At 44.5% G+C, this 25,048-nt stretch overlaps 1 protein-coding gene across 1 annotated transcript in view; it reads right to left on the reverse strand.

Moving 5' to 3' along the window:
- Positions 1-22,779, reverse strand: part of LOC121615085 (leucine-rich repeat and immunoglobulin-like domain-containing nogo receptor-interacting protein 3) — a 29,657-nt gene extending 6,878 nt beyond the window's left edge. Inside the window, exon 1 of the mRNA XM_041949255.1 lies at positions 22,591-22,779. The gene's annotated coding sequence lies outside the window, so the exon portion shown is untranslated. The remainder of the gene's footprint in view (positions 1-22,590) is intronic.
- Between the last annotated feature and the right edge of the window lie 2,269 nt (positions 22,780-25,048).

A 25,048-nucleotide genomic window follows, 5' to 3' on the forward strand; every position in this document is an offset into this window, starting at 1 on the left:
TCTCTCTCTCTCTCACACACACACACACACACACACACACACACTCAATAAAAACCTCCCAAAGAGACACAATTTAGCATCAGTGATGTAGGAGCAGTCGAGCAGTCAGCAGGCTATTAGAGAAAGCTTTTCACATTTTATTGTTGCAAACAAACCAAGGTGCAACCTTGACACATTTTTACTTTTCACAGGAAAGCTGACAGTTTGTGCTTTCCATTGCTAAGTAGTTATAAGTCCAATATTAAATCTGTGCTTAGTCACTCCATTTTAAGCCCGAGTCAAGCGTGGAGTACAGCTTAGCAGCTCTTTGGTACAGCTGCACTGAAGGGGTGGAGAGAAGGGGAATGTAAACGTCGGCAGGGAAGACAACTGTGCTAAATTTGCTCGGAGCAGAGATTTATGATTTCATTAAAGGGTGGAAATTCTCAGTTTGGCCATGTGAATCTACAAGAAACATCAGCCAGTCCAAGTCAACATGAAAGTTTCTTTTGTGAGCCTGAAAACGTCAAGTTTATTTGTGTCGCTGCTAATCACAGCCTCGTAAAGGATTCACAGTGCTCACATTGTAAGTGAAAAAACAAAAACAACAACGCCCAAACTTAGGCTTGCGATGATAACAAAGGAAAACTGTCATCACAACATAATTAGGCAGAACAAAAATGGAAGAAGCCCTGGGTGGAGGCTCACAGAGCAGGATCCCCACAGTGACGAGGCGCACCACGCCTGGAGTGGGAACACACAGATAAAATATGAATAAAAAACTTGGGACAGAAAGAAAGCACAGTGAAAGAATTAGCAGAATGCAAACACTCGGTCAACTTTCACAACGGCTTGATCGTCGGCCTACATCATGACCATCATCACAACGACACCCAGAGACAGACGACGATGTGACCATAAGCCACAGCTCCCAGTGTTCACGAAGAAAAACTATTCAGTGGGCTGCAGCGTGAAGGACACTGCAGTTGTTTGCGAAGAGAGGCGAGACTCATGACGGCGCTCGGTGCCATGCAATCCTACTGTAGCTGCATCCTCTTCCTCTGAGAAGTCTGAGTCACGGAGGCAGTGAGTGTGAACTGATTGAGACTGACAAGCTGCCTGGTTTGACCTTTAGCTGATTAGAGGCAAAAACACAAACCTCTGACTTGACTGCTGCAGTAATGTTTTTATGACATATTTAAACAGTAATTTAAAGAAGCAAGCCGTAGTAACAAGTTATGTGGTCTCACATTCAGCCTTCAAGACCTAGATTCTGACTTTGGGCTGGAATCACTTCACCTGCACCAAGTATTCAGGAATGGCTCTAAAAAAGTGAACCATGGGGTCAGATGGGCTTGTTTCGAGTGGCTCTTGAATGCTTTCTTGTATTACTGGCAGAGAATAAGAATATGGGACTACTTCATATGATGGAGATTTGTTGCAGCGTGTAGCTCAAAACCAGTGCGTCTTTAGCAAACTGCCAAAAGAGAAACTTAAAGAGAACATAACGCATCTATAATCATGCGTTGAATGAGAAAGTGAAAACTATTTATCATCTGAGTTATCACCTGAATCTGCAGCTGCTCTCGACATTATGGAGCTTTATTGGGGTTATCATTATGAGCTATTACTGCAGCTCATTCTTTAGCTCTCCAGCAACCTCTAAAAATCCACTGTACACCACCAGCTCAGCACCAAACAGCAGACAGCCAGCGACTAGCTGGTGAACATTGTGAAGCATTTAGCTGCTATAGAGGCAGATATTCCCCTGAGGAGTTGGTAGAGACCAAACACAGAGTTGAAGGGTGAATATTGAACTTACATTACATACACCACTCCAAATAAATGCTAATGTTGCTCCATAACTGCTGGATGTGTGAACAAGCAATTGTTTGTGGCCAAAAAAAAGATGTTTTGAAGAAGGAGAAGAAGGTTTAAGCATAAAAGCTATTCACCAATATGCAAAAGTCTTTTAAGATGGTGAACAGCAGATATCAGATGACTGCAGTACTGAAACAGTAATGATTTTATTTAAGAGGCATTCAAACAGCAAGAATAAAGCTGCCAATAGCTTTGTTCATTTTTCGTCTGCACATTAAAGTGTGTTAGCCTATGAGTTATCTGATGTGACTTTCTTGCTCCAGCTCTTTTTTGTTCTTTCCATTTCGGTAAATGTAACATTTTTGAGTCCTATTCAATCACTGTTGATGCTGTATGTTACAAATACTCTTCTGCGGGATAACATACAGCCGAGTAAAGTGTGATGATTTGGGATAATGAATAATGGAGTACATGAGGGATACACCCTTGCATCTGACTGGCTTCTCCTGCTCTGAGCAGATCTCTGATCAGTGATGTGATCGATTGATGTAGACGTGTACCCCGTGACATCACTGCTGCGTGTGGTACAGGCGTGACAGGCTTCAAACTTTTCTGCCTGGTGTTAAGTCACTCTTTAACAATGTCTCTGACATTTTGCTGTAAGTCGGAGTAAGCTGATTGATAAATTAGTGCCTCTTTCACGACAGAGTGGCTTGTTAAAGCATTCTCAATTTTAATTCTTAGGAGTTTGATAATCATGGGCCCAGGTTACACACATACACACACACACACACACACACACACACACACGCACACACACACACACTGTCGCTGCATGCGTGCACGCTCAGAAGACAGCTGCTGAGCTGAGGATGCAAGGTAACATATCCACACTGTCAGTCTCAATCCTCTCATACTGTATACTCCTGACACCTTGAGTCTGCAGCACAGCTACCGGCTTACACCGCACACACACACCCGCACACACACACACACACACACACACACACACTTCATCATCCTTTGGAGAAGCATCACCCCTCTGCTGATGACTGTCTCCTTGTACAGGGGATGATGTTTCACAAATCGAGAGACACTTTCTGACTCACGCAGCCTCCTACTGTACTGTTTCGCCTCTAACCAGGTGATCCCCAAAATACTTCACAGATCTCTATGATTCCTCTGAGCTGATGTGTGTCTGCATCTTTCCTGAGAAGCACAGCCAAGTGAGGCGCCACCAATAACGTGAGTTAGTTAGCAAAAAAGTGGCACAAGCAAAGAAAGCCAGACTCCAGCCCCAGTTCTCCAGCAGTATCAAAGTCAGCCAAAATCACACTGAAACTGAACATCAGTGGGGGATGCAAAGTGCATCAAGAACAACACCTGACAGCCGCAGAGGAACAACAGCACAACAAACAGAAGCTAAAACAAGCTAAAACCCCACAAGACAAAAAAATAAAAAGTATGTGCTGCTTGTTCATTAAGGGGGAGAGAATACCTTCCAGTCCTCAAATGACTTCCTCAACAAACACCACAGCCCCCAAAACAATTTACTTTCATCACGCTAAAAATAAGTGTAATGCTGGAGTGACTGTTTGTTGAACAACACAGGCACACGGTAAATGTCCCTGCATTCAGACAGGAGCTGTCTGGGTCGGCGTGTGTGGGCAGACGGTAGACAACTCTAAGTGGATTAGAAGGGAGATGAGCCCAAAAGGTCGTTTCATCTGTGTGTGTGTATGTGTGTTTGTGTCATGTTTTCACTTTGAACTTCACCAACACTGAGACCTCAGCAAGGGGCGCCGGGCGCAGCAGGGAGTCTGCCCGGCCAAATCCCATGACACTGATAGCTTTGGTCTGGATCAGTTTCACTCTGTGCAGCGCAAGTTACTCACAGTGATTAGTCCCAAGCAGCTAATCCATAAAACATAGAGGCAACTAATCAATGAATATTCATCCAGCTATAAACAGTATGTTATTCCTGTCTAATACTTAAAATGTTGAAAGAGGTCATCAGCTCTACACAGGCTTTCTGCAGGGTTCACACACTGCAATGTAAAACCTCTTTGAGACAACATAGAGAACAATCTAACACCTGTTTCACAATCAGCCAAACGAACGTATGATGGAATCATGATGGAAAACCAGCAGCCATATTATGGCTTACTTTCTCAGTACTTCAGAACAATCAGTGTATAACAGTTATTCATTATTACATAACTGATTAATTTATTGCACCCTTGAGCAGGATAAGTGATATAAAATGGATGGATTGAAAATGATCCCATGATTATCTAGCACGATATCAGATCTGCATCAAACTGATGTAGATGCTAATAAAAACATTTCTGGTTATTGAAGTAATAAATTAAGCAGACTGTGTGGCCTTGGTGAAGGTGTGTGAGTGCAGTTCATCCTGTAATTATATTCAGTGCACACACTGTATGTCCTGTCAATATGGATACACTGCAAATGGGGGTATCTATCTATCTATCTATCTATCTATCTATCTATCTATCTATCTAGAGAATTGTACAGGTTGTTTTTGCAGTTTGTGTTTGTGTTTATGAATATTCTGATATTTGTTTTTTTCATTGATGAAAAAGTAATGTGAAATAAATCAAATTTCCGGACAATGACGGATCGATTGGTAAATGCAAAGTCGATATTTGTGACTCAGAGAACAAACATGAAAACAACGATTTGAGTCAATTATGGGACTCGAGGTAACTCTCTGATTGGTTTCAGAGGTCCCTGTTCACTCTGTCGTCTTCTTCAACCGTGTCGGTGTGTGACGCACACTCAGTCGGTATCAAGATGGAGCTCTTCTCATGGCTCCTGCTGAGCGAGTAAGACGCTGCATCAAATGTGTCACTGAGAACATGCACACTGAGAAAGATACAATATTTTTACTTCACTCCTTTGATGTCTTGTGTTAGTTTGCTCCTTCCTTGATTTTGCTCCCACTCAAGACTGGCTTTGTTATTTTCCTCTCAGTTATAATGAGCAAAAGTGCTCTGCAGTCCAGAACATCAAATCCATGACAAACATCAGTGTGTGAGTGCGTGCATGCATGCGTGCGTGTGTGTGTGCGTGTGTGTGGGCATGTTTCAATCCTCTGAAGTGATTGTATCTGCACATCAGCCTTTTTCTGCTGTAATTATTTTCTCTGAGCTCACTGCAAAGGAGGCCAGAAAGAGAAACTCTGTGAGTGCTTCTCTAAACCTTCCACCTGTGGAGACAGCTGACCATCCATTCAACTGATCCCGTCTAGTCAGTCAGATTACAGCCATAAGTGACGACTGTCAAAAGTGAAAATTGGGAGAAAGTCTTCCCGATCACAGACCGCAGCAGTAGATTGCTCTCAGCGTCTCAGCTTTCCCGGCGCCTTTGTGTGAAATCCCCTGTGCACGTAAACCTACACACACTCTCTCTTTCTCCGTCTGTCTTTGTTTCCTCTTTTTCTCTCTGGGTGTAATCTGACATCTGAAGAGAGTCCTGTGTTTGACAGTCGTGATGAATATACACAGAGGGATGGTGGGATTAAAGGGAAAAACAAAACCCTGCAGCATCCAGTGAATCACTTCAAACGTTGTTTGTTCTATTCAAAAGTAGAACAAACATCTGAATTTATCTGTAACCCTGTTGTGTCCCATGTGTTTCCTGTCTGTGACAATCTTCTATCACTGACCCTTATGGGACACACACACCCACTCTGACATAAATAAAGAGGAAGACTGATATGAAACATGATATAAAGACATGTTTTATGGTTGAAATGACTGTCCTACGTGCACAAACCTTTAGAATAATATTATCATCAGCCTGCTGTATATTCTATTCAGCTGTTTACTAATGTTTACCATGTTCACCATCTTAGCTTAGCATGTTAGCTTGCTGACTTTACTCATTAGCGATGAAACGTGAAGCACAGCTGAGGCTATCTGAAATATCAGTTTTGGGCAGATTCAAGTTTTGACCTAACAATGGCACTAAAGGAAGAAGAAAGGAATCACATGGGAGACATGGATGTCTGTGCCATATTTTGTATCCAACAGATGTCGAGACATTTCGCTAAAAAACACACACGTGAACCTATCAAGAGAGGGAAAGTCAAAGGATGAGTAAAGTCGCAAGGTTTCACCCTCTGGGGACCATGAATATGCGTTCTAAATTTCATGGCAATCCATCTGATAGTTGTTTCAGTTTGAACCAAAGCAGTGGACAGAAAGTCTGCATCCAAAGTGGTGCATTTTCATTAGACACCTAGATCTGGAAATTAGATGTCCTTTTTGATTGGACAGTGGGTCTGAGGGGGTTAGCAGTTGCTCAAGCCAACTAAACTCAGAAATGCACTATTTTGAAAACAAAGAGTATTTCAGTCAGCACTCACATTTAGCGAACATGGATCCTTTTGTTTTACTCGAAGGCCTGGCACATTTAATTAGCGGTAGCTATTCTGATGATTCTCACACCCTGCAGTGTTTTGACCTGCTTTTCTCTGGCTCAAACCTGAGCACATGGCCACACATACTGAGAGCGCAGACACATGAAAGACACGCAGGAACACACACACACACACACAGAGGCAGATACATATAGTGTAATAAACAAACAACAGAGGGCAGCCCAGGAATGTAGCTTATTAAATAGGTAACCTTGCCTGCAACCATATGGTCTCTGCTCAGGTATTAAGTCGACTCTCTCAGACTCAGCCGTAGTAAACCCATATGCGCTATTTCCACCATTTGACATCACACTTTCCCCTCCGACTCTCAATGAGGTCATGTGATCTGGAGGTTCAGGGGTTAATGTAAATCTCCAGCCAGTGGTCGTTTCGGCTTAGTCGGCAGACATTGGTGAAATGCCAGGGCTAAAAGAGGAACAGGTTGGTTTACATCCCAACAAAAGTCACCCACACATTATCGCTAAACTTAGGTCTCCTCAAACTCTAAACATACATTCACTTATGTCACAGGCAGCTCTGACTCACATACGCACTCAGGCACTCCCAGACAAGCGTTTGGACAAGTCCTGAATAAGAAAAACTTTATTGTCCAACACAAGACGATGGAAATGTATCTCTGACGTGACTCACAAGTAAGTAAAGAGCAACAATGGGTCCCTAATTGAGAGATTTTCCTCGCTTATACATTTTAACCTTGGTCATTTGCATTCAGCAGTTATGGCAGTGTCACTACAAGCCTGGTCCTGTTATCCTGGATGCCTTGTTAGCGAGCAGGTTGGAAGTGCTACAGAGCCTTAGGCTGAAAAAACGCACAAAATCACCTATTTCTTCTCGGTTCGAATCCGAGCAGATTCGCTGTGATGTGTTGAAACGGCACGCACCATAATGTTTTCTCAGGACTGATGGAGAGCTTGCTCTGCGGATCAGAGGTTTGGGCACATGCCAGCTGGTAGGCAGATAGAAGACTTACAAGTCATTAAGTCTGGTACGTGCACTACTGAAGCTACACAAAGCCCACAAATCGTGCCCGTGCGCGCACGCGAATAAGCCTGTGTTTACACAGCTTTTTATTAGTGTATTGAGGAAAAGCATTTAGTGTGGCAATTGTTTATCCTGGGGTGTAATTAACCAGCAAGTGCAGCGCTTATTGTGCTATTAGCAAGAGTGCAAGTTAAGGAGGAAGAGTTAAGAATAGCAGGGAGATCAAAATCGTTTAATCAAACTTGACCTGTCTCTGGGAAAAAGACTTTCACACATGGAGACACCAATCATTTTGAGCGACACATAGGATGACAAGTGACTGAACAGCCTTGAATTAGTAGTGCCCTTTGGGGATCTGTGGCCTTATTACTGGCGTGGACTGAAATGACTCATTAATTATCTCACACATGCTTCCAAAGAGCTTGGTCACGGCCATGAGCTGTATTTGACGGTATTTCCTCATATTTGCAAAATATTTATCTGTCTTATTTCTGCATGTCAGTGCAGTTTTGTGTGGGCCGTCCTGATAAATGAGGCCTCACGTGTTGCCAGCGGAGACAAATCTCTCCTTCATGCAAACAGGAGACTCTGTCAACACAATTCTGATTAGCGGGCTTTAAAGGGGATATGAAAGGAGTTCATTTCTGGTGTCATTTCCTTTCTAAAGGCTAATGACTTTGCAGATAACAAAATGGTGGGGTAATCCCAGGGGTTGGTCATTGGGAAGTGAAATCACGTCTTCTTCTCAGCGCCAACGGAGCAGCCGCATATTGTGATGATAGCCGGCGATTGCTGTGAAGTAAAACATTTCCCTGGAGACGTCCATCCTGAAAGGAAACAGCCCCTTTTTTCACCCTGTACAGCTTAACATGCGTGTGCATGTTTGCAAGTGTATGACGTATGGGAGCGTGTTTTTACATCCCTTTGGTATCAAGAAGAGAAATTAATTCAATTCTCCAGCTCGTTAGATAGGTGAGAGCCAAACAGAGAATTTAAAAACAAGACAGCCTGCTGACTCCTCGATATACCCCCGCAAATAAGACGGGTGCAGGAAGGAGCGCGATAAAAGAAATTGAAGGGAGATGACTGAAATAAATTAGTGTAGAGCTGCATAATTTGACCACAATGTGAGCGATGGATGGATTTGCGTACCAAGGGACTAGATGATGGACACGGAGGACAGGAAAGAAGTGAGAGCAATGGATGAAAGAGGGGGAGGAAGAGATGGGGAGGGGGGAGGGCAAGTGAGAGGGACACTCTGTCTCACTCTGTCACTAATGATGGAGGAAGGTCAAAGCCATTCCACAGTTGAGAGAATCTAATGATGCAAATTAGGCCTGACGCTCAGTCAGATGCCACAAGAGAGGCAGAGGAATCCCGATGATGCTCGATAACACGTAGAGATTGTCTGAAGCTGAAATTGAGTATTTTAAACACCCTCAGTTTATAATACAAGGCGTCAGTGGCATTTTACTGAGCGAAAAGGCCACATCTGTCTACAGAAGAAAATTTGCACGGCCGAATGCAGCCTGACTGACTGAGTGAGTGAGTGACTGGTAGAAATATATAACTGTCTGTGTGGCGAGTAAACAGCAAGAAAAGGAATGAGTTTGGAGGGAGAAAGAAGCGGGGAGGGGAGGGGGTGGAGTGACAGCCTTCCTTCCCCGGTCTTTGAAGAGCAGCAATGCATAATAGCATGAAAACGTACATCGCTTCGACCTGAATGCATAAACTGATTGCAAATGTTCAATCACAGATTCTAATATGGTTTCTCATTCGATTTTTTTAAAATTGCATATTGTGAAAAAATGCATGATAGAAATGTGGAAAATGCAATAACTTGACATCAAATTACCCCCCTCCCCCACCCCCTGCATATAAAGCAGCCATTCGCTCTCCATCGAGCTGTTGTAAATAAACCATTCACCCAAGAAGGATGTTCATGTACAGTGGATATGTGCAGTATAGGTACAAGGACAGGGGAAAGCAGTGCATATGCGTACATGGCAGGGATGTCGACAGCAGAGTAATTGCACTGCTTCATGGATAATAGTGACCCTGTTAGCCCGAAAGCTTATTGGCTGCCCGTTTCCCTGATTCTGCCAGCGCAACCAATAGGAGCCTTCCCTACCATTTCAGATGTGCGGATGAAGGGGCTGAAAGGAGGGGGGGCAGAGGTGACGGCGGAAGAAAAACGGGAAAGGATGACGTCGGGAGGGGAGAGAAATGGAGAGTGACAAGGATGGAGATGTGGAATAAAAGAAAGCAGGGGATGTGGAGGAGAGAGCCGAAGCCTTTGTACTGAGGAAACAAAGGCTACAATCCCTGAGCACTGATAAAACCGTTCAGCTTGTGGTTGTACAACACCAACAGAGCGTGTGTGTGTGCGTGTGTGTGTGTGTGTGTGTGTGGCGTGCAGCACTGTGTGTGTAAGAGGATGGTGCTTCACAGGACATTAGGTGATCATCACACTTGGATCCTCTTCTCACCACAGATCCCAGAGGAGGATACACACAGTCCCCCTATACACACACGCACACACACAGATACACGCATGTATGTATACAAACGTGAGGCTGTGAAGGCTTTGTAAACACTGCAGAGCAAGGTGGTGAAAAGAAACAGATCATTGTGAGAAGGACGAGGAGGAGGAGGAGGAGGAGGAGGAGGAGAGGGATCACAGGGGAGGAAGTTTCTGGAAAGGTCATAGAAGTGGTTGAACAAATAAGGGATGTTGGAGGAGTGAGAAGAAGGTTAAATTATGACAAAAACACAAAGTATGGGAAAAAAGATAAGAGGAGGAGATTAGAGGGAAGACAAGCCAGAGGAAGAGAGAGGGAGAAAGAGGTTTGGGCGAAGAAACCTGTTCTTTGCCAGGTTTGGATTCAGGATTACTTTGTTGATTGACAGCAGACTCTCTGGAGTCACAGCACTGTGACAGCTTCGATTAGCCTGTCCACGTCTGCACCTACTGGATCTTATTTTTAACATTTTGAACTAGTAGTCCTTGTAATAAAGGGAATTATATCAGGAAATTAGCTGTTTAGATCAGCACTGAAAAAACGTCCGACGGGGCGAAAAACCTGAAATCTCACGATGTTGTTTTTCTTCACCATTTTACACCTTTATGAGTGAGTCAACAGGAGTTGACAGGAAATGAGGGGGAGAGAGCCGGAGAACAACATGTAACAAAGGTTCCCCGTCCCAAACAGACTTTAAACAAACTCCCAGCCAAGAAGGATCTGACGCTGTGAGATCCCTCGCTGTAAACACTTCACACTGTGGGATTTATATTTGTACCGTGAAGATTTGTGTTTATTTATATTTAATTTGTTTACTTGGATAGATGTTGTGTTTGCCCTTCATGCAGGTCGTCGTGTTCTGAATCTTCTGCTAGTACATTTAAAGCTTAAGAGAAAAAGCGATTCTATTCATATTGTGAGATTGACATGACCTGATTTACGTGCTAAACTTCGCCGTATCGCCCAGGCCTACACCCAGATTGGCTCGTTATTTGGAAGAGAAAACAATGCCAAATGGCAAAACGTCACATGGTTGCCATTTGTCCTCTTGATTGGTTGCTGAACATCAACAGGGTGGATCTAGTATGAGTCTCTCAGAGGCAGATGGCACACGAAAAACTACTGCAGAAATTGACAAAAAACAACCTCACCGCAGTCCACCAGTAGCTCTTCTGGACCTTTCAATTATCACATGATCTTCCTCAGGAGATGGATTTTCCCAGTTTTGACATAAGTATGATGAAATTTCCATTTCTTGGAGCATTTTAAGGGCTTGTTGTCCGTGGCTTCAAAATTGAGACTGAAAGTTTATTCTTGACCTTGGACAGCAAGCACAAATGGAACAAAATTTTCTCCAAGGTCAAGAATGGACCGTACTGGAAGATCATGTGATGCGATGAAAAGCTTCAGCTGCAAATGAAATTGCTTTGTCAACTACTCAGGTTCTAAATGTCGAGGGTGAACTTTCAATCTCAAAAACAGTGTTTGCAAAGCAGGAAAGGAAACTCTTTTTGCTGAGATCTTGAAGGACAGTGAATGTTCGCTCTCATCTCTGAAGTAACGTCATGTTTAGTTTCTGTGTGGAAGCCAAATGAAACGAAACAAACAGCAAGCTGTGTGCAGCGCATGGGCACATGCTGGAGGACATGGGCCCAGCTGACTCGCTGGGGCTCAGGCCCACATGCTGTCTTTAATATTGGGAACTGATGGTGCTTCGTATATGTTGTAGCCTATAAGCAGCTGGTATAGCCTCAAGCCTCGGTGATTTTACCAGACATAAAAAACAGAAACCATCTCTCCAGTATCATCTGTGCTGCCCTTCCTTTGTGATAATCCTGCAAATTTGTTGGCTTTTTTACAACCTGTCGTCACCATAGCTACGGTGCTGCATTCTCAGGTCTTAACAATTACTTGGGTGAGTACATGTTATCAAAACTAACAGAAAAGGCAGAAAAAAGCACAAAAATAAGACCTGCGTTGTAGGAAATTTCCTTGTAACACACACCACCATAGGGATGATGTAGTTGGAAGCCTGATCACATTACTGATAAGTGATAGGGACATTTATCCTCTGGTACATCCTCTGCTCTGGAAGAATTGGCTACCGCTGGAGGAATGTCATTATCCAGAGCTAAAGCCGGATAAGAGAAACCCTTTGCTACTGATTCATCAAGCCATTTTTCTCCCAAAAAGCATCTATAGAGCGAGTGATGGCAGACGAGCTTCCCTGAGAGAATATTACAGCAGTCAGTCGGGGTCCTTGAGCTCCTAAAGGAAGCTGTGGGACTCTGGCATTGAATACACACAGAGATGATTGGAGTTCTCCCCAGGGAGCATCCGGTTGAAATTCAAGAACTCTCTCCGTCTCTCATTTTTGCTCCCTCTAATGCTCATCTTGCTCCCTCTCTCCCTCTTAGCGAGGTCACGGCTGAAAAGTTTCAATGATGCCCCGGGAGGCCGAGAATAATCATCCAAGTGTGCATCAGCATCTATGTGTGTGTTTCCAAGCGCATGATTGACCTTATGTGCGCACAGGGCTTGTGTGTCTGTGTTTTTGTTCATGTGAAGATCGTATATGGACGCGGAGGTGGTTGCCCGCTCGGTGGCCTCAGCCGCAGCCTCTGAGGGTTATCAGATGGTCGCTCGCTGCACCCTTTTGCATCCCAAATTTGCTGTGTGAAGTGAAGCGCTAAGCACTTTTGCCTCTCCCCTGTGATTTCCTCTTAGGAAAGTATCGCAAAATGTAAACAAAGAGCTTGCGGAACTCTTTTTAGCTGCCATTCCACATCTAAAATGGCAAACATCGAGTCGAATAGAGCGAGTGCGCCGCGACGAGATCAATGGCTGTCTTTGAGGGAGGAAGCTGGTGTAATAAACTGTTTTGCCATCAAAGCTATTCAGCAGAAATGTGCAAAAGAGCATCCATAATCACCAGTTATTTACTGACAAACAACCTTTGGGACTGCAATATGCACAGACCTACATTATCAACAAACATTATAAATGCAGACAAGAAAAGATGCAACAAATGCACACGCACCACAGTCGTATAGATGAGCACAAAGAACGAGGCTGACTTCATCCAACGCCAGTCCCATCCTCTATCTGCTTAGTATGCAGTCCTTCCCAAGGACAGAGAAGACAGAGAAGAATCTGTTCTATCTCCATTCGATAGCGAGTGAACTGGTGGGAGGAACGAGAGAGAGCAAGAAGAGAGGGAGAAGAAAGAGTGAGCGCTGGAGGAAAGGCGCTGACAGCTCGCCGTTCGAAAATAGCCTGAATAGCGCGACTCCAAAATAATTCCCTTTTTCTCCCTCATCCTAACTTCAACCACAGTGGCTGAATTATTTATTCTAGACCAATGACATGCAGGGACGGGGACAAAGAGTCATTGCTCTATTTTGATTCGCATAATAAATTCATGACTCAATGTTTAAAAGGAGGGAGGAATGGGGGGGTGTCGAGGGCTCAGGGTCAGGTTGTGAGTGCCAGAAAGTGTGAAGAAACAGGGGATCGAGGAACAAAGACTCTCAAGTGGGAAAGGACGTGGAAGCTTTGGAGATAACTACATTAAAGTAGCTTTTCTGTAAAAATCCACATGCATGAGGAGCAGCTGAGAGCGAGGCTGACAGGCTGCGAGGGAAAACCGCAAAGAAGGACAGTGAATCAAATGCTAGAGCTGATGGACACTGTTTTTACCTGAATACAAGACAATATTTTTTCTTGGAAACTACATCTGGAGGTTGTGTTGTAATTGAAGATGTTTATGTATTCACATATTCTTTTTGACTGTAACACTAGATCCTGCAGACAATGTTGCATTATGGGTTGTTTGTAGCCATAATGTTTGCTTGGCCATCAAGTTAATCAGCCCTGTAAGTGTGCAGTCAGTCCTCTTTAACATGCAGAAGTTTCTTGCGGCTCGTGTGACATATTTTGCCATGAAGAAAATAAATTCCTAACCAGCGATAACAAATAAAAAGTGTCTCACGACATCTTACAGGAGAAAAGGTTTCGGGAATGATCTCTCCTGATGTAATAGTGTCTCTGGGAAACTTTCCCAACAAGACTTGTTTGATCAAGTGTTTCTTGAAAATGGCTTCTTCCTAAAACAGCTGCTGGAAAAAGGGAGGTCATCTTTTAATGGGGCCGGTACAGCAGTCTGCAGAAAACGATGTACCAGATAATCAACAGAAGAAGAGACAAGAAGACAAAGAGACAAAGAGAAGCAGCTTGCCACAGGCCTTTGTCCTTTCTAAACAGACGACAGTCATTTTAACAAGCTGCTGGAACACACTGAGTCAGGGGACACGCGGCTCCACACAGTCAGTCACGCAAGAACATGAAAAACTTCTATCTGTTCATCCCCTCATGCTCTTCATCACTGCAAACGTAGACGTGCACATTAACAAGCAGCCCTCCTCTCCATCTTTACTTTTACCTTTTTAGTCAAACAGGAAGTTCACAGGTGCAGCCTCTCCTCTCTTAAATTTGTTTTCTCATGCTAAAAAGTCCCCCCCCCCCTTGCTAAAGGGCAAAAAGTCTCGGGCCAATTTAAAACTGGTGAAAAACACAGAGGTCAGCACGCAATGGGCCACATGATTCGACAGAGCTTTGTTGTGTAAACGAGAGAAGAAGAGTAATTTTATTTTAAAGAGGCAGATAACCTTTAACTCTATGAGAACTTGAAGAGATGCTGCATGCGTCTCCACCGGGAAACAACTGCTGGCCTCTTTGTTATATGTGACACATATAAAGGACAGAGCAACACATATGTGCTAGCATCCCCAAGTGACTTCCACATGCCTAAAGTCCTGCAGGGAGTCTGACGCACATGTGTGCCTGGTTGAATATGTGTGTGTGTGTGTGTGTGTGTGTGTGTGTGTACACACACCAATGGTGAACAGTCCCCAGGCTTCTGCAAGCCTGTTTGTGTGGCAGTGAGGCAGAAATAATGTCTGAATCTGTGCTCCCTCAGAGCGAAATGTATGTGTGTGCGCTGAACAGGGGGTCAGTGCTGAAGGACATTACAGAAAATCTGTCCATCTACATTCACCCAAACAATTTATTCCCACAGCAGCGAGGAAGATGTACAACGCACAGCTACATAAATCTTAGCACTGACAGCGATCGCATCCAAGCTTCTTTTAAAGTTGGACTGAAATTTGAATTATCTTCTCCTTTTGTGTAAGGAAATCCAAACTATAATGATACTGCAGCTCATCTTCAGAGCGAGCTTTTTAAAGTTATAGATTTAAAAAAAAATCTATAACTTTGGAAACGCAGTATTGCTACCTAGACTCATTTAAACCTGTTGTGCTACCGACTGGAGCTTGGCTAGCTCTCTATGAACATGAATAAAAGACGTTTTCCCCCTTTTCAGCATGACCACATAGCACTAGTTATGTACTATTAGCAGTTCAAGATGTCTGCACCTTCACAGCGTTCAGCACAAGGTAGAACCCGTCTGTGAGTTTTGTATTTCACTGTGAAAGTGGGAGCTAGCAGGCTAGGCTAACTAGCTTCCTCTGGGAAAAAAAACTAGCTAATGTTAGCAGCTATTCCCACAAGATGTCAATTTAAATGTGTCGTATTTCTGAATTGTTCTGTGTCACCTTGCACTCATCGCTGCTGTAATGTTTGTTCCACTTTACAGAAAGGACGGGGGTCTTAGCTAGCGTTAGCCGTCTCACAGCACCATATGGTCCTGCAAACTCAGCACTCTGTAGCCTCCTGTGAGGTTCAAAACACAACACAGTGTAACAAACAGGGTGACACAGAGCGTGCTCTGCCATCGACTGACTGCAGAAATCAACACCGAGCATCAGGTCCCCGGTTATTTAACTATCTATGTGTCCGCTGGAACGGAAGGGATATTATTAGATATTTTTAGTGCCTTCCTACACAAACAAAAGCACTGTCAGTCTGAACCAAAAATTCACTCCCCCGGACAACACTGATGCAGTGGGAGGTATCAAAAGTTGTTGTTTTTGGTTATTACAAGGATGTATTTCATTTCTGAGCAAAAAAAGAACTCTTATTAAGTTGAAGATTTTCACAGTGATGCAAAATGGCCTCTTAAAGGAATTAACATCGCTTGAGCTCGAATACCAAAACATTTCTTTCCTGAACTGTTCTTTCAGTCTGCCACAGAGGGCATCCCATTTTAATTTCTGCAGGGGGGCATAGTGCAGTGTTCAAGAAATGATACTTGAATCATTAAAATCCAATTTGCAGGACCGGGGCACAACACTCTATCATGGCTATCAGCCGAGCCTCCGCTCCACGTCTCAGGAAAACATGGTTGAACAAACCGCGGGATCAGAGGAGAAATCAATAGCAATACAGCATTCGTTAACAGAGTCCTTACGGATCAGAGAGTCGTTCATCTACTGAGAATCACAGATGAAAGAGCGAAAGAGAGGGACGGAGAGGCGGAGGAGAGAGAGGGGAGAGGAGAAAAGTGAAGCGTACAAGTGAGGCTGATTGACCTTATGTGTGTGATGAGCATGCACCACACACACACACACACACTTCGATGCCTAGAAGTCATGCCGTTTAAGTTAATGAATAACACCCCCCCGCCCCAAAGGTCTGTTCTGCAGATGGCATTAGATGGTAATACACACACATCTAATGCCAACACACACACACACACACACACACACACACACACACATTAACATGCACACTATAGGCCATCAGGACATTCATCATTTAAATAACCAAAAGCGAAGTTTAGAATATATGAAAAATTCAAACTAAAGGAAGTTATCACATCAATTCCACCAAACAGCATCACAACTACAACAGCTTTCTATGCCCCACACACACACACACGTGCACACACACACACACGTATGCACTTAGCAGATGGGGGGAGACAACAGTGGAAAAGAGAAGAGGATGAGTAGAGTGAAGAAAGTGGAGCTCCTGCATCCTGTGTGTGGTCATTATGTGAGTTGCATTAATAAAACGTAAGGTAATACTATTTAACCCGCATTAACATTCAATTAACAAAAGCAGCTACAGGCAAAGGGTGCACTTTCACTCAAACAAACACATACGCACACACGCACACACACAAACACACCCACACACGTAAAGGGTAATCTCAATGACCTGCATTAACATCTGTGGAGGGACGGGAAGCACAGGTGAGCAGAGCCACAAACTTCATGACCCACATCAACATTTAATGAAGACTGAGAAACATGAGTCCTTAATTCAAGATGGGCAGGTAATGAGTGGTCTGCCACACACGCACACGCACACACACACACACACACACACACACACACACACACACACACACACACAGTTTGACTAGTTATTGCGACAGGTGATGGGAGTAAGAGATTGTTAACACTCTCACCTTTTCTGCTGACATTTTTAATCCAGCCTACTGGGCTAACACCCAGAAACACAGATAATCTTAAAAATAATGACAGAAAATATGAAGAATAATCAGATAATATTGAAAGCAGCCTTCTCAAACTCTGATGAGCCTCTTATTTAGATCACATTTGCATGTCTGAAGAGAGATTTTTCTAGTTCCAGTAATCTTATTGAAATAACAACTGGTCTGATGAGAGAAGACAGAAGTCTGACTGTGTGACTGATGCTTGTTGGCCCAAAACAACCCCCGCCATCGCAAATGTTTAATTGTAACTAGTAATGATCGGATCATTTCTGCACCATCAATTCCTGCTTGAGAACCGGTGAAATCACATTGACAGACTGAACAGAGAATCAGAACGGAGGAGTCTCACGAGCTGACTAATATCGCCGTGCCTGTTCAAGGCTTCGCTTGAAGGTCAATAAATTGAGCTTCAGTGCGTCTGTTGTGAGAACCAAACCGTTTTCTTCACTAAGCCAGTGTATTTTCATGACTCCTTTTAATCTGCTTTGCAGACGCAGTCTGATAATAATGGCCGTCGGCAGAGTGTAACATTAACTGCAGTAATGTGATGTTGTGGTAAAAAGCTGTTTGTCTCCAACAGTTTATTTTTCTGCTTTGCGAACAAGACACCTTATTAGGAATGACAGAGGTGTCAAAGAAGCAAGAAGCTTTCTTCTGAATGAGAAAAAGATAATCACAACTGTAAACAATCAAAGTTACTTAAAAAATGTTTCCATAGGACAGAGAAACCGCTTGAAAGTCAGTCAACTGAGCCCCTTTTCTGACTTAAATGAATCTGCACCTGGCTGAGCGATCTCTGGACGGAGTGATGATGAACTTTAACAGGAAAATAGGATGGTCAAACCTTGGAGGATTTCCTGTCTGTCAGCAGGGAAGATTTCCGCCATTTGAAAGGAAAGATTCAATCATCACTGAAATCAATCTGAGAGTTTATTTTAAAGAGATTGAGAGAATGACTCCAGGGATGGTTGTGCCAGACTGCATAATGAAGCAAAGCTAAATGCTAATTCATTATGAGTGTTAGTCCTATCAGAGCCAAGCAGCCGAGAGAGAGACAGAGACAGAGAAGGGAAGTGACAGACAGACACCACGAGCGCGAGAATGAGCGCCTGAATCTGAAGGCGCGGGGGTCATGTCTGAGAAAACGCAGCTGGGAAAGTAAATTAAAGCAAGTGAAATGGAAAGTGAAAGTGCAGAATGAGGAAAACAGGGAAAGTGCGCGTGAGAGAGAGAGTAATTTGTCGCAAGGGAGGGAGCGAGGGAATGAGAAACAGCAAGAGGAGGTGGAGAAGAAGGTCAGGAGGTCGCAGTCGAGCGGCGGAAGGCTGAGACTGCAGAGGAGTCGTGGTTCCCACCTGCTGGTTATTTGCCCTGAGATAGAGGCCCGCTTGTTCATCACTGACTGGGATCATGCCCTTTATTTTACAGCGTACATGTGCGACAACACCGGCGATCAGCATCTTAGAAGCCTGATCACCTGCGTGGACACACACACCCGCGCACGTGCACATGCACAGAGCTGAAATCACACGCTCGCTCATGCTGTTTTGCTGAATGATGCCGGGAGCAACACCATTAAATTCAGTATTTTGAGCTGCCTCTGATGCAACAACAAGACTCTGTGCTGTAACTCCACAGTTTAATAAAGACTAGTGTTTTATTGTGTCTGTGCGTGTGTGCATGGAGGTTGCGTGTGTGTGTGTGCGTGTGTGCTGTGGGCGTCATGCCCTTGTCCATGCATGCACCTCAACGCACCATCCAGCAATCTAATAGCAGCAATCCTCCACCAGGATGTCCTTAAAACCCTTGGTGCGTCTCTCAAGGTCAACTGTTATCCTCAGCAACACACACACACACAAACACACACTTGAGCACACACTGAGATCAAAAGCTCCTTCAACACGCCCACATACCCCCGGTCACCTTCCCAATCAAATCCTCTCGCTGCGCAGCCAATCATAGCTCCTTCTCCGCTCTCACACTGCCTCCTCGAGCAGAAACATCACGCTCTCCCTGAAGCATTAACCATCTGTGTTTCACAAACTCCCATGTCTCCTGAACCCCTCACTCCGCTGAGGGTTTTAAGCCTGAAAGGGACATTCTGGTTTCATACAACCGGTGTCTTATTTTCACAGCTTTGACCAGACTTCCTTTCAGTTATAAGAAAACGGCGGCGACCAGTTTAGAAAGGGCAATAAACGAAGGCGCTCGGGTGATCATAGAGGCTCTGAATAAAATGAACAATGTGGAAATGTTTGTGTTCTTGAGACTGGAGGCTCAGTTACTGCAGGTTTAAACAAAAGGTCTGTTGTACACGTCCATTACAGCTTCCAGAATGACTTCATGGTTTAACTTTGACATAATGGAGCCATTTGATGAGTCACATGTTACACACATACATCCGTGATCGCCAACACTACGCAGCCCATGTGAACATTTGGTGCTCAGCCTGCCTACATGCAGTACAACAATGCAGAGCTCTGTGCTCTTGCTGCCTGCTCCTGTGTTAGCATTCTTAGCTGTATGTTGAATTTTGAGTGTTTCTTTAAGCCTGAGCTAACTGATTGTTATGCTGATGCGTCAGCAAACAGTTGCTTATTTATCCAGCAGACGAGACGCATCGTTAGCATTCATTTGGCGTTGAGTTTCTGGCTACCTGGTGAATCTAAGTTCCATATTCGCTCTTCTTTTAGCTCTGTTTTTGATCTCCACCAACTCCTGAGAAAAACATGTGGTTCTTTAGCATTTAAATGTTCCGTTACGTTCACCGGCTAGTTGCAGGTAGCTGACGCTGTGTGTTCAGTCACTTTATCAGAGCTTTTTCCACCAAAAATAGACGCCTGCTGAGTCTGGAAACAGGGTAAGAGTAAAGTTATGGGCTGTAAAACCCAAACAATGTACAACGAATGGTTGTGTAATGCTTTCACATTACACTTTGTCATTTAACACGTCATTAATACTGAAATACTGATTAGAGCAGCTTTAAATATGTGTTCAACAACTGCTGTGCATCTCAGGCTCGACAGGGAGTTTGGTGGTCTGGGACAGTCTGTATCAAGGATCAGATCTGAATCACATTTGCAACAAGTGGTTTAAGTCTTGATCTCGCCCTGACTGAATACGCTCACTTCCATGTTTACCTCTAAATGCAGCAGCTTAGATCACCTGCTCACTGTTAGCTTCATCTGCCCGTTCAGCTGCTCGTGTATCTCGGCCCTTCGGACTTTGCAGTGGAAAGGACGCCGTGTTCTTTGATCTTTAGTTGCTTTGTAAGAATGTGATAATAACCAATTAGAATGACAACCAAACCACACATATAAGACTTCTAATGAGCCGAAATGTCCTTTTGAAGAGATGCAGCAGAAGGCTTTTATAAATTAATCAAACAGCCTGTGTCGATCTCCCTCTTTCTCTGTCTCTCTTTTCACCTTATTTTCTCAGTGGTGGCTGGAAACACTTTGGCGTTGTACCCGATCCCCGAAAAAAAAAATAAAGAAAGACATCAGCGATCAGGAGGTGCCAACACCGAGAGGCCAGACATCTTCACCTACATTCTTCCATTTCAGAGTTAGCCTCGGAAGTCTCTGTCCCTTTCACTCGCCGCCTTCTTCCATTATCATCTCAATCTTCTTTTATTTAATTTTAAGTCGCTATTCCCATCTTCCTCTCTCCGTTAATTATGTCCTCTCTCTCCCTCTCATCCTTCTCCTCAGTGATCCTACAGTGTCTGATTTCCAGTCTCTGACTCCATCTGTGTCTCTTCACACTATTTTACAAGCTTGGCAGCAGAATGGACAGAGTGACGCTCTGCTTCAGGTAGCTGTCACGCTGCTGTGCTAAAAGGGATATACTGGTGGTGGGAGTGTGTGCCTGTGTTTATGCATATATGTGTGTTTATGGAGGAGTCGTACTGCTGTAGTAAAGAGGTTATACGATGAGATCATTGCCAGCGAGGTTGAAGGAAAGGAGAAGAAAAGATTGAGAGAATGCTGGAAAGCCGGGGGCTTGGAGACATAAAGGAAAGCAAGGACTCAGCAGGGAAGAAAGGTTGTGATTGGGGGGGGGTTCAGCTTTCTGGCAAGTTTTTCCTCTCTCAGACACCAACAGCAAGCTCACCCATGTGCTGGGAGCTCCATGGGGTGAGCTAGTTTTTGTTTGTTTTTTGTTTTGTGTTCAAGACGTCGAGACTGCGAACGGCGATAAAGTTAGAAACCCAAACAAGTTAATGAGGAGCGGGAAATAATGAGCTGATTGCATGATTAGAGGCATAATTCTCCAGTACACTGAAAAGCCCCCACAGCCATTTCCTGTTTACATATCTTTTCTGGATCTACTGAACGAAAGCAACAATAATGAATGTGCTGTGTTGGGGCCTCACTGAGGTTGTCCTTTGCTCAGGTTCAGGGGTCCATACTAAAATGGCCATGAAATCCCTGCCCATCGCTCACTTTGATTGGTGAAAAGGCAGACAGGAAACTAGCAGGCCATGCTGTCCGGAGGGGCAGAGTCAGGTAAAGGTAATTGCTTAGCAAGAGAATGAAACAGGAGATAGGATCAGGAGGAAAGCGAGAGAGGTGACAGCCTATAATTGGAAACGGAGCAAGAAGGAAGATGGTGTAAAAAGAGGGAAGAGAGAGAGGTGGGGGTTTAGATGGAGAGAAAGATGAGTGGATGGCTGATACACCTCATGCAAACCTGCTGTCATAAACCACATGCACTCTGCCACAACGTGACATCACACCTGGCCACACATGTCATGTCGCCACACACAGAGCTGTGCAGGACTCAGACCCGAGCGCACAAACGAGCCAGCAGCCGCACAACTTATCCCCTCACATCTGCTCGCGTGCACACTTTCTTTTTGGGGGCTGCACAAATAACTACTGCGCAAAGTTCACGTAACGAGCCACAGAAACACGCGCATAACCGACAGCGATGTTCAATTTGTCCGACGGCGTGAAACATGACAGCAATCCAGCAGCCGAGCTTTATTTACACGCATCACACCGACAGCTTACGAGATCCACCATGAAATGCCGCCAGTGGTGTACAGTAATGCTGGAAGAAGACGTAGATGGTAAGAAAACATGAGCAGGCACACGCGCGCGCGCGCGCGCACACACACACACACACACACACACACACACACACACAATCTCTCCTCCTCGTCCTCCTTCCCTTGCTGCAAGTATCTGAGGGCAAGTAGGGAGACTTGTCAGGGAGGGTAGTCGTCAACCCTTAAGATCAGCAAACACGCACTGTTGCGTTTCAAGTGTTTCTGTGCGCTATTGGTGAAAACACAGCAAACCACTGAGGATAAGACGTCCATGCCTGTGTGTGTGTGTCTCTGTGTGTGTGTGCGCGCGCGCGCGTGTGTGAAGTGTGAGTGGACATACCCGGGGCTGGAGTGCGGTCCCTGATGCCTCCTCATCTGTCCAGCTGTGTGCGCGTGTGAATCTATGTTCCTCTCCTCTTGGCCCACAAGTTGGAGACGCTGCGCCCGCACGTGCCGCCCCCCGCTCCTCAGCTCGCAGCTCAGTCTGTCTCTGCCTCACTCGGAGACCCTGGCATCGGCACCTGTACCAAACCTGCCACTCATCCCCCTCTTCGCTCTCCTCCCTCCCTCCCTCCCTCCCGCCGCTCCTGTGCACACACCTTCCTTCACTCCTTGTCGGTCCCCCCCAAAAAATGATCCAGGCGTTCGAGGCGGGAAGGGGGGCCCACGCGAGATCTTCCTCTCCTCGAGTCGGTGCTCCTCAGCGAGTCAGGGCACCCTCCATCTCCCCCGGCTGTGGATGTGGGATTATGAGACAGAAGAGGGAGGACGGGGAAGAAGCGCGCTGTGCTGTAGCTGTTGCCTGTGCCTCCCTCGGTGTGAGCGCCTCTCTCTCGCTTGGCATGCTTTTCATCTCTCTCTCTCCCTCCCTCTCGCTCGCTCTCTGCTCTCTCTCCCCCTTTATGTGTCCCCCTCCCTCCCTTTTTTTCAGTCACTGTCTCTGTGCTGCTGCTCCAGCTGTTTGGATCCACAGTTCAGCGTGCTGCAGGGCGCGCGGCTTAGGGAGTCTCTCCAAACAGCTCGAAAGGGAGAGAAGCGAAGAGACCCAGAGCAGAGATTTGAGGAGGCGGGAGAGATGACAACAAATAATAATAATAATAATATTAAAACAAGTCATGAAGTGCTTCACAAAAGACAATCATCATGAATCAGTATAAATAATCCAATTCAATAAATGCAATTTAGACATTTTTAGACATTTAAGCATCTCCAGATATGCTAGCAGCTCTAACTGAATGTTGCCATCAGCATGCTGGCCCGCTCACAGTGAAAATGCTAACATGCTACTTTTAGCAGGTATAACATCTAACAACTTAGATTAGCATGCAAGCACGCTAACATTTGCTAATTAGTAGGAAACACAGAGTAGAGCTGAAGGGAAATGTTGTTAGTTTTGCAGGTATGTAATCAAGCAGTAAACCAGCACAGGGCAAACTGAAAGGTTGACCTGATGATTCCAGTTGAATCATCAGGTCATCAGTGATGATATTACATATGTGGCTGCCAAATTTTACGGCAATCCATCCAATAGTTATTGGGATATTTCACTCAAAAAATGGCACTAGACGAAACCTCAGGAGATCACCAAAGGTGCAACCTCTGGGGACCATGAACGTTGTTTTCCTAGGAATCCATTTATTATCTATTGAGACCTTTCAGTCTGGACCAAAGTGGTGGACTGCTATCACTACAGCCATACTGCTAGCATGACTAAAGACTCATAGGGTCGTCAGCAGCAACAGTTCTGATGGTATTTGTGGAAGCTTCTGTCCATCTGGATGAAGAAATATGTGTTCTGCTGCACAGTTTTTTTTTTTTAAAACTCATCTCCCACATTGCGAGAGATTTGACATTTGTCAATTTGTTCAAAGTAAACCAAACTTTGGATTTTCTCTTGTATTAGTCCATAGTAATGTACTTCAATACACAGTCATGTGTTCATATTTTGCATTTTGGGAAAGAGGTTAAAAATCTATTATGCAGCGGACGGAATGTTCTTTCATCCAGATGGTTAGAAAAGTCTTTAAGGATTCTGGAAATACCTTCAGAACAGCAGGTAGTGTTGTTAAACTTTAAACCCTCAAAGACTGCCGGGGATTTCACTTTGAGAGAAACAGAAGCTTGGCTCTGTGACTTGAATGTAATGGAAATACATGAGACACAAATTGGGACTAAAAGAGAAAGAGGATACGAACAATGAAATTTTAAAATAACGTGTGTTTCGGAGAAAGAACTAGCTTGCCTGATATACTCCAGCAGTTGGCTGCAGAGACGAGGCACCGCGACTGGCCTGGTGACCCCTGAGGGGGCCTGGCTCAAATGGGGCAAGCATGTCAAGAACTAGGAGGTAGGTGCCTTAAAGGTATAATAGGTGACATATATGCATTAAAGTGTCTAAAAACTATGTTATATATTCATAATTATGTTTTCATTAGTGTATAATCACCTGAAAATAAGTTTTGTGTTGTTTGCTGTGTTTTCGTTACCTCTTCGTTGGCTCTTTACACGAACAGAGGGAGCGGGTTCCACGGAGTCCGCCATGTGGCATCACCATGTTTGTACAGTAGCCCAGAAAGGACAATCCAAACACTGGCTGCAGAGAGCGGCTGTGACATTTTTTGAGACTTTCATGGCCACTAAAGGTTCTCCTACATGCTTGGAAAGGGAAGGTGAATCAGTCAGTTGGTTGTAATCTGGCCCTTTAACCATGGAGACAACAACTTCCATGATCCAACGCTACGACACAACATCATCAAATTACATCTTTTGTTACTCTTTTCATTTAGAGACCCCTTGCA

This window comes from Chelmon rostratus, chromosome 12 (genome assembly GCF_017976325.1).
Source record: "Chelmon rostratus isolate fCheRos1 chromosome 12, fCheRos1.pri, whole genome shotgun sequence".
Taxonomy (NCBI): domain Eukaryota; kingdom Metazoa; phylum Chordata; class Actinopteri; order Chaetodontiformes; family Chaetodontidae; genus Chelmon; species Chelmon rostratus.